The sequence below is a fragment of the Antechinus flavipes genome, chromosome 1, assembly GCF_016432865.1.
Source record: "Antechinus flavipes isolate AdamAnt ecotype Samford, QLD, Australia chromosome 1, AdamAnt_v2, whole genome shotgun sequence".
In the NCBI taxonomy this organism is placed as follows: domain Eukaryota; kingdom Metazoa; phylum Chordata; class Mammalia; order Dasyuromorphia; family Dasyuridae; genus Antechinus; species Antechinus flavipes.
In genome coordinates, this window is record NC_067398.1 from 610462838 (window position 1) to 610474049 (window position 11212).

An 11212-nucleotide genomic window follows, 5' to 3' on the forward strand; every position below is an offset into this window, starting at 1 on the left:
TGAAAAAAAGCTAATAATTCAATTCATGGACTACTTAAGTACCTATAATTTGTAATGTATTATGCTAAATATTGAAGATACAAATATAAAACAAACAAACCTTTGATCAAAGAGCTTATCTGTTAATGGCCAAATACAGTAACATATATACATAAATGGGTAAATACAAAGTACATACAAAATTTTCAAATACTCACATCGAGTTGTTGTCTCTGATTTAGGACTCCTTCAAACAAGGCAGATTGGTACCTATCCATGTTTCCCCATCATGTGGAATTCTTATCAATTTCTACTTGTAAAATGATCACACATCTTCCCTCTCTAGGGCATCATGTCACAGAGGTTACATTAAGTTCCTGAAGTCTACACCAAAAGATAACAAGCTCTGGCAGGGTTTACAATGCTGGAATGGTTTAAATTATGTTCTTAGGAACAGGCCAACTGTTCCTTAAGGACCAGTCTAATTAATTAATGACAGAGAAGCATATCACCCATAAATTGGCCACCTAGTGATTGTGTGTGTGTGTGTGTGTGTGTGTGTGTGTAATTTTGACTACAGCAGACCATATACAAAGTTTTTGTTCAGTCGTTTCAGTTGTGTCTGGTTCTTTGTGATCCCATTTGGGGTTTTCTTGAAAAGATACTGGAATAGCATGTATTTCCTTCTCCAGATCATTTTATAGATAAGGAAACTTGAGCAAACAAGGTAAACTGATTTGCCAGAGTCACACAGGTAGTGTTATGCCACAGTTCTCTTTAACTGTCCTGACTCGGTTTCCTGCACTAGTTTCCCTTGTCTCAGTTTCCTTAACTGTTCTGTCTCAATCTCCTTAGTTGTAAACCCCGCTCTGGCCCATTAAGACCGAGGACCATTTGCTCTAAGGTTATAAATTAGCAAGACAAACAAGAGAGTAGACCTCCTGACTCTTTTCTGTCCTCAAGAATTTACAATATCCCTCTAAAACATTCCAAGATACCTCACTGATATCTTTATTTCAGTGTATTCAGACATCCTGTCTCTGGGTTTTTAGGATTTATGGCCTCCCCTATCCTGACAGAAGTTTTCCTGCACTTCTTACCCCTTCCTTTGTTTAGAGAAAAGGTATTTAAAAAGTTGGGGTTCCTCCATTCATTGCTGGATGCTGGATGCTGTCTGCTGGATTCTTTGAGATGACAGTCTCCTCTAGCCCTGGGACCAACATGGATTCCTTGATCCCAGTATATCTTTATCTCTGTCTAACTGGATAATTTGAGACAAGAGTCCTGTCCAGTCAATTATACTCTCCCATTAATAAAATATTAAATACTCTCCAATCTCTCTCCTGCCTCAGTTTCTCTGGCATTACAGTAGTATTTAATGCCAGATTTGAAGTCATGAAGATAAGTCTTCCTGACTCCAGACTCAGCACTTTATCAACTGTGTCAACTAACTGCCCAGTATACAAAATAATACAATTTAATTTAAAGACAAAAGAATATTACCAACTGGAACAATAAAGAGAGGTATTATATAAGATAGTGTATTGCCTTTAGTGTGTATTGGATTTAAAAAATATATATTGAGCAGGAAGCCCAATTAAATGATTCAGGGAAGAGGTGATATACAGTCTGATAAATATAGCTAATATCCACAGCAGAGATTGGCCTTATAATTTAAGTGTAAACAGAGATGGATTTATTAATACTGGGCTGACAAATATTTGACCAAAAAGTTTGCAAAACTCGAAAGCAGTCTAGCAGAAATTAGGCATGAGTATCACCAAGATGAGTGCCAAATGGGTACATGACTTAGAGACATTGAAAGTGACATCAAAGCAAATTATAAAAAAGAAATTATCTTTCAGATCTATGGGTAGGGGAAGAGTTTGTGATCAAAAAATGCACAGAAGATCACAAAATATAAAATGGATGATTTTGATGGGATACTAATGAAAAAATTTTTTTAATGAAACTAGTTAAAATTAGAAGGGAAGGGATTGGAAAAAAAGTCTTTGCTGCAAGTTTCTCTGATAAAATCTCATATACAAGATATATAGGAAGTTGATTCAAGTTTATAAGGCTAAACATTTTCCCAGTAGATAAATGGTCAAAAGATATGAAGAGGCAGTTTTCAAAAGTAGAAAGGCAAACAATCAATAATCAGATAAAAACATTCAAAATAATTAATAATCAGATATATTTAAATGTAAACGCCTATTTCAATTTGTTCCTTGTCATACTCATCATGATGATTAGCAAATATAAACAAAAAAGAAGAAAGGACAAATTTTGGAAGCACTGAGGAAAGATAGATACACTATTGCACCTTTGGTGGAGATCTGAATTAATATGGCCAGTTCTGGAAAGGAATTTAGAATTATGCCCAAAACATCACTAATCTATGACTTTTTGCCCCAGGAATATGAGTACTAATGTGGTTTATAATGTGGGGTTTGGCATCAAATGATGTAGTTTGAGGACCAACATGCTGTGGATAAGCACCAAAAGTTGGGGTTTGATCATGTGAAGAATTCACAATAGCCATTTTCTTTGGCAAAAGGTAGATTTATTTAGAGAAGAGGTTACAGAAATAATGAAAGGAAACAATAGACACCAAGAATGGTAAATATCAAATATAATGGAAAAGCATATGAAAAACAAGTTCTTCAATGGAACTCATAATTACTCAGTAGAAAGGGAGAACCCCACCCCCACCCCATGGGGTTGAAGCATGCCCTCGGGTGGCAGGATAAATACTGAAAAGGATTTAGCAAACTAAAAAAGCTGTAAGGAAGAGAAATGGGGTTGGGAATCATAGTATAGTTATGAAAGATACCACATGGCATAGGGGAAGGAAAAGGGGGAAAACATCACAAAATAGAATGCAATGGCAGACAGATCCAAAGGCAGGTAGCAGCCATGAATGGTCCATAAGTAAGATTTTATAGGGAAAATTTAACCTCAGGAATATGATTGAGATTTCTAACTGGGCATGGCAAAGTGAGATTCTACAGAGGGTGAGTCTCAGGGGTTTGATACAACTTGGATTTCTGACTGGACAACATCCCCAGTGGGTGGGAATATGACGCTAAACTGAACTATATCATGTCTTTTCCCTAAGCATATGCATGGGTAATTTTTGCAACATTGACCCTTGCAAAACCTTTTGTTCCAAATTTTCCTTCCTTTCCCCGCCCCCTCCCCTAGCTAGCAGGTAGTCCAATACATGTTAAATATATTGAAATACATGTTAAATCCAATATATGTATGCATATTTATCTTGTTGTACTAGAAAAGTCAGATCAAGAAAGAAGAAAAAAAACTGAGAAAGATAACAAAATGCAAGCAAATAACAACAGAGAGAGTGAGGATGCTATATTGTGTTCTACACTCTGTTCCCAGTTATAGATGGCTCTCCATCACTGCACAAGTGGAACTGGTTTGAATCATCTCAATGCTGAAGAGAGATTCTTCCATTAGAATTGGTCCATGTCCATCAGAATTGATCGTCATATAGTCTTCTTGTTACAGTGTATAATGATCTCCTGGTTCTGCTCATTTCACTTAGCATCAGTTCATGTAAGTCTCTCCAGGCCTTTCTGAAATCATCCTTTTCATATGACTAGAAATAGTTTCAGTTTGTTCATCTGAAAATTATTCATATCCTTTGATCATTTTTGAATTGGAGAATGGCTTGAATTCTTATAACTATGAGTCAATTCTCTATATATTTTAGAAATGAGGCCTTTATCAGAACCTCTGAATGTAAAAGTTTTCCCAGTTTATTGCTTCCCTTCTAATCTTGTCTGCATTAATTTTGTTTGTACAAAAACTTTTTTAACTTAATATAATCAAAATTATCTATTTTGTGATCAGTAATGATCGCAAGTTCTTCTTTGGTCACAAATTCCTTCCTCCTCCACAGGTCTGAGAAGTAAACTATCCTATGTTCTTCTAATTTGTTTATAATATCATTCTTTATATCTAGATCATGAACTCATTTCCACCTTATCTTTGTATACAGTGTTATATGTAGGTCAATGCCTAGTTTCTTCCATACTACTTTCCAATTTTCCCAATGTTTTTTGTCAAATATTGAATTCTAATCCCAAAAATTGGGGTTTTGGGATTTGTCAAATACTAGATTACAATACTAGATTACTTTAGTTATTGACTATTTTGTCCTGTAAAACTAACTTAATCCACTGATCAACTACTCTATTTCTTAGCCAGTACCAAAGGGTTTTGATAACTGCCACTTTATAATTTATACTTTTAGGTCTGGTACAGTTAGTCCACCTTCATTTGCTTTTTTTCCCCCATTAAATCTCTTGAAACACTTGACCTTTTGTACTTCCAGATGAACTTTGTTGTTATTTTTTCTAGGTCAGTAAAATAGTTTCTTAGGAGTTTGATTGGTATAACACTAAATAAATACATTAGTTTAGTGATTATTTGCTTGACCTATCCAAGAGCACTTGATAATTTCCCAATTGTGTAGAGCTGACTTTATTTGTGTGGAAAGTGTTTTGTAGTTTTGCTCATATAGTTCCTTGTAACGACTACTCTAGCACCAGGACACCCCAGAATCAGCTGGAGTCAAGATAAGCAAAAGTCCTTGTTCTTTAATCTTGGTCTTAGACACAGGATTGAACAGGATAGAAGTAGATTCTCCGTGATCACCTTCTTCCTTTATCTACCACTGAGAGTGTCTCTGGCTAGTCTTACTCCACCCCCCTAGTCCCTCCTACCATCTTCTATACACCAATCATTGAGCCAGTACGGATAGTGGAAAGGACCATTTTCCAAGCATATACCCATAGAGTATTGCCCAATCAGTCATTAGCCTCAAGGCTCAGCAGTCCCAACTTCAGTGCATTGACTCTATAGTTTCAGCCTTCTGCAGATTGCCACTTGGTAACACTCTTTGCCATCTGATATCACTCTGCTTCAGTCACAACACAGGTTGTCACCACCCCCTGACTTCTCAGGAAGGCCAAGAGCCCTTAGGGGAGATGGGGAGCTGAATCAGACATTGTTAACAGGTTCCTTTTGGGCTAAAGCATCTTATACCTCACCCAGAATTTCCCCACTGTCTGTGACCTTCTACAATCTGGGTAGTTCTCTTTGATGATTTTCTGGAAAATAGTGTCTAGGCTCTTTTTTTTCATCATGGTTTTCTGGAGTTCAATAATCTTTAGATCGTCTCTTCTAGATCTATTTTCCAAGTCAGTTGTTTTCCCAAGTAAGTATTTTACATTTTTTCTATTTTTTATTTTTATTTTTTGGTTTTGCTTGACTGATTTGTGATGTCTCATTGAGTCATTCATTTCCATTTGTTCAGTTCTGAATTTTAGTGAATTATTTTCTTCATTTACTTTTTTTTACTTCTTTTTGTATTTGTCCAATTGAATTTTTAAATGAGTTGTTTTGTTCTATAGAACTTTTTTCCATTTCACAAATTCTATTTTTAAGGAGTTATATGATTTTTCCATTGCACTATTTTGTATTGAATTTTCTTCAAATAATGTCTGTGTTGCCATTTCCAAACCCTCTTGTAAAGTTCTCATTTCCTTTCCCCAATTTTCTTCCAGCTCTCTTTTAAGATCTTTTGTAGTTTCTTCTAGGACAGTTTTATGTGATGGGCTTCATCTGGAGTCAATCTGCTTTTAGTCTCCTCAGGATTTGAAATCTGTTCTTCTCTTTCACCATAAAAACTATCTATGGTCAGAGTTCTTTTTGCTTTTTTATTCATTTTTTTTTTTAAGTTGTGATCTGTTTTTAGGGCAAGGAAGGTTGTCAAAGCTTCTTCTACAAGAAGAAGCAGGTATGCTGAGTAAGTGCTGACTCACTCCTGGTGCTTAGTTTGCATGGCCAGGTTCCATGAGATTATGGCATTTCAAGGTTCTCTATTTGCTTTTTGTGTTTGTGTTGGGAGTTTTATAACTTCTCTGCTGATCTACTGGCTTGCAATCAGGACAAAGTAGCCAACACTACTGTAAATTCCTCCCCATAAATTCTCCAGGACTCTGCATTGCCTGCACTCAGTGTCTGTGCTCAGCCTGCTTGTCTTTGACCTGCCTCCCTCCATGCCCAATTGAAACAGACCTTTTCTGGTGATCTTCAAAATTGTCTTCTGCTGGTAATATATTATACTCTCAATATTTGTGGATTCGGTCAGTCCAGAACTAAATTAGAGGCTAAATTTGCTAATTAGTGTTAGGGTAGTAGAATAATGTCAGAAAGAAATGTGTGTCTTCTCTGTCATCTTGGCTCTGCCTCCTTACTTATCTTTTAAAGCCCAACTTAGTAGAGATACTTTTTAGCATTCACCCTTGCGAAAACTTGTATTCCAAAAATTTTCCTTCCCTTTCCCCCATCCCCTCCCCTAGATGGCAAGTAATCCAACATATGTTAAACATGTGCATTTCTTCTATACATATGTCTACAATTATCGTGCTGTGTTATGGGCCAGAACTCTGAACGTGAAACAAGGATTCTTACAAGGTGCTAATTAAGTGGAATTAATGAGATAGTGGTAATCTAATTTAACATGGTGCATGATAGTTCTCTAAGTTCAGTATGATTGATTTAATCTTACAACAAAGAATGGTTTCCTAGTGATATAATGATTGGTTTATACTCAGTGTAGAGAATATAAGCTAGGAGCCTCAATCAGGTTCACACAGAGGCAGAGAAGACAAGAAGCCAGGAGCTTAAGCTCTCAGAACCAAGAAGAGAGCTTCATTCGATCTTCAGTCAGGCTCCTGGGGACTGAGAGGCTCAGGGAGAGAGCTAGAGGAGACAAGCAGACCGGAGAATGAAACACAAGCCCTTGGATTCAGATTCATTCATCCCATTTCACACTACCTTAGTGGCAAGGCTCTCCTCCTTAGCTTCTCCATTAAAATCAAGACTCTCGAAGACCTCTAAGAAAGCTAACTGGACCCCAGGAAAGGAAAGGAAACAAAACTTTGAAAGAGACAATAAAGGATTTGGACTTTAACATCTGGCTACTCTTGTGGTGATTACTGAACTGAAATGAAGGCTGCCCCAGAGACCCTCCAAGGAAAACTGAACCAGAGAACATTACAATGCTGCACAAGAAAAATCAAATAAAAAAGAAAAAAAAATGAGAAAGAAAACAAAATGCAAGCAAACAATAACAAAAAGTATGAAAATACTATGTTGTGATCCACCTTCAGTCCTCACAGTCTTCTCTCTGGTGCAAAGGGCTCTTTTCATCATAAAACCATTGGAACTGGCCTAAATCAAATGATTAAAAAAAGAAACTAGCATTGATTTAGCACTTTAAGCTCAGCAAAACACTTTGCATATATTATCTTATTTGATGCTCATCACAACAATCTGAGATAGGTGCTATTTATAATCCCCATTTTATGATTGAAGAAATTGAGACAGCTTGAGGAGCTTAAGTGTCACATGGCTAGCCAATATTTTATCCAGGCTTAGTGCACTGTTTACAGAATCATTCAAATGACTTAAAATACAGAATAAAATAAATTTTTGGACATGACTAATGTGAAAATGTTTGTGGTTGAACTTTGTATGTTTTTTTGTTTTGTTTTGTTTTGTTGTTATTGTTAAATTTTATTTATTTAATATTTTCCCCAGTTACATTCAAAACAATTTTTACATTTTTTTGATTTTTTGAGTTTTAGGTTCTCTCCCTTATCCCCACCCTTAATTAAGAAATTACATGTGAAATTATGCAAAACATTTCCATAAATCAAGTTGTGAAAGAAAACATTGATCTTCCACCCTAATGAAAATAAAAACCCTCCAGAAAAATTAAATTAAAAATAAAGAAAGAGAGTAAAAGATAATGCTTTAATCTATATTCATACTTGATCAGTTCCTTCTCTGGGTATGGATAAGATTTTTTCATCATAAATCCTTCAGAATAGGTGTGAATGATTGTACTAGTGAGAATAACAAAGTTGTTTACAGCTAATCTTCCCAGAACATTGCTATTACTTTCTATACAATATATTTCACTTTGTTCATGAAGACTTTCCAGGTTTGTTTGTTTTTTTTTTTTTTTTCCCTGAGAGCATCCTGCTTTGTGGTGTTCTTTTTTCTTCTTTAAAATATATAATATATAAAAGATGGTTCCCTCTGGGAGCGAGGAGAGGGTGCAGGTTTCTCGATGTGGGGGAGAGGTTCTTGGAGGCAGCTTTAGTATCAGTTCAGATCAATAATTACCCCAAACACAGCCAGGTGATAAAAGTTCAGATCTTTTATTATCTCCAATATAGCCCGGTTAGCTTAGAGGCCTATTTCTCTGCTTGGTTCCAAGAGCTCTTGCCACTTTGTCCTTCAGCCTCTGCCTCTGCTTTTTTCAGCCTCCAGAGCCAGCACCAAGTTGAATCTGTCTTACCTCTGAGGGAGCCTTCTCAATCTTCACCGAACTCTCGACTTGTAGCTTCTTCCTCTCAAAACTCTTCTTCTGCTACCAGCCAGGCAAGTGGAAAATATTCCAGTGAATCTCTCTCTTGCCTCAGAGAGAAGGCTTCTGGCGTAATTCAGCTGAAATCTGTTCAAGAGCCTCTGTCTGTTTCTTTTATATGAGAGAGAGGAATTGTGGGATACGAGAGAGAGGGATTATGGGTTTTTCTCCCATAGTGTTCTCTGGCCCTAAGAGCTTCAAGGGAGGTGTGAATTCAGATATCTCATACTAAACCCTGGAATCTCCCAAACATGTGAACTCCAATGAGTAAAGGTGTGAACACAAGCATTGTATCAATTAGTTCTACTTAGTACCTTGTTTCAGATTCTGGCCCAAAACATCTTCTTGTAAGATCAGATCAATAATCTATCAACTCTAATGAGTTAGCAGTTTGTAAAGATTCCAACACTGCTTGACTATGTGTTGGTTATGAGAATTTATTATTGCTCAACTGGGAAGTGTGGAGGAAGAGATAATGAATGCCTCTAAATTTTTAAAAAAACTAAACAGAGGAGCTAATATGGTATCTTGGTGACAATAGGAAGTCATTAGAGTTGATAGATCATATACTACTGATTCATTTTTGCATTGCATTTTCCATTATAATAATAAGTATCTCTATTAATTGAAAGAATATATTGCAAAAAAAAAAAAAAAAAAAAAAAAACCTCACTTCATTGTGAGAAACTCTTTTAACAAATAGTGACATTTTGGGATATATCCTATCCTCAGTATTGCATTCCCATCATACTTCCTTCCTCTCCCCCTCATTTCTAGGGAAAGAGGCAGGCAACAATCATTTATTAAGCCATATGCGCCAAACCCTTTGTTAAGTGTCAGGGTTAAAAATAGAAAAAGACAATCCCCGACTTCAAGGATTTCCCATTTTAATGGGGGAAAACACACACACACACACAAAAGGAGAATACATTGTGAATGGAAGGGAAAACTGAAAGTACCTACATAGAGACGTGACATTGAAGTCTAGAAAACCAGAAGCATAGCCAAGAGGAGAATGAAGGTGGACAGGCCTGGGACCTTCCCTGAAATAAAGGCCTGGAAAAGAGCATACCAATGAGAGAAGGGGACTTAATATGGTAGACACCTATTCTAGTGTGAGGTCATAATGACATAGAGATCTTTTATTGTGGGAGACCCCAGAACCTGGGTCAGTGAGAGAAGTTTCAGGGTTATTGTCCCCCATATTAGGATGATCTGAAGAAGATAATGAATACTATTCCTACTTTATACTCAACTATCCTGAGGTTTTAACCCTACACCTAATTTAGGACTCACAAGGAAGCTTGGAGTTTCTCTCTGTCCCTCTATCTCTAGGCTAACTTTGCTTAAAAGAATTTTATTCTCTGATGATTTGTTAGTACAAGTTTTTATTATTTTACAACTCATTTTTTTTAACAGAAACTAACTGACAACTGAAAATCAAATCAGAGAGAAAAAATTTTAAATTTAATATATCTTTTCTCCACTCCCCCTCTCTACTATGTTGGCTATAGATTATATCTTGGCAATCAATGAATGAAAACTTAATTAATACATCCAAAATAATTAACATGCTTTTCTTGTTTTCCCTGATTTTTTTAGTGGGAGAAAACCACGCTATAAAGTCAACAGGTCCAATATAAATGATTCTTAAAATAATATGGAAAAAGATAGAAGAAAGCTCAGAGGCCATCATGGGAGGAGAGGGGAGAGAAACAAACAAAAATAATATTTAGTGAATGTATACTAGAAATGAGGCTCTGTACTTCTTTTCAGGACAACAAAGAGTTTAAGACATAATTTCTGCTCTCATTAAACTTCCATTTTACTTAGAGTGAACAAGAATTATATACAAGAAGAGAACAAATTCAGACAGTATTTTAAAAATTGCATATAAAAAGTGTTCTCATACAGCATATACATTGCACAAAATTATTTCACTGATGCTTTTATATTTTCTTTTGTTCCATGATAATTTCCCTTTAAACTCCCATCATGTCACTCACCAAAACCTCTGTTATAAAGAAGGAAAATCAGTAAAAGAAACCAATAAAACACCTACATCTGACACTATATTAAATATTCAACACCTATAATCTCTCATCTTTCTATTAAAATCATGAAAGTTTGTGTTTCATCATTTGCTTTGAGTTCCAGGATTTTTCATTGTAATTAATAACAATCTCAATGCTTTCATGTGTTGTTATTGGGTTTGGGAAATTTTGCCGTCATTGTCATTGTCATTTAGCTTAGTAGTCATTGTGGAGAGAAAGACAGAGACAGAGAGACAAAGAGAGATAGAAAAAAAGACAGATTTCTTCTTATTTACTCACTCAGTAAGTATTTCTTAAGTATCTACCATGAGCCAGAGATTTGCTAGCACCAGTTCTTTGGCATCATTTCTGGAGCTTATATATAGAGTGCCCTCAATAAATGGACAAACGCTTAAAGCTAGCAGGGAGCTACTCACTCATAGTTATTATTCTAGGTTTAATCACTTGATTATTAATAATATCATAAAAAGAAATGAAAGAAGACTATGACAATTCAGGAAAAGCAAAGCCACGAGCAATAAACATTTCTGTCTGTAATGAAAACACAAAAAAATCTGGTACGATTGAAGAGAGAATGAAACTAAATGAGAGACATGTAGCAGATGTCATTTGTTTTGATTTTTGAATCTTCAGCCAGATTCTCCTGCTATGAAGCTCTGTGTTTTATATGGGCAGATGGCACCAACAATCATGAAATGCCATTTAAAAA

The 11212-nt window shown here is 35.8% G+C and overlaps 1 long non-coding RNA gene across 2 annotated transcripts in view; it reads right to left on the bottom strand.

Moving 5' to 3' along the window:
- The window catches only part of LOC127544397 (uncharacterized), a 107355-nt gene extending 97852 nt beyond the window's left edge, over window positions 1–9503 (bottom strand). Inside the window, exon 1 of one of the 2 annotated variants that reach the window (XR_007949436.1) lies at window positions 9413–9503. This is a non-coding gene — a long non-coding RNA (uncharacterized LOC127544397). The remainder of the gene's footprint in view (window positions 1–9412) is intronic. The other variant, XR_007949435.1, reaches the window with a different exon arrangement.
- Between the last annotated feature and the right edge of the window lie 1709 nt (window positions 9504–11212).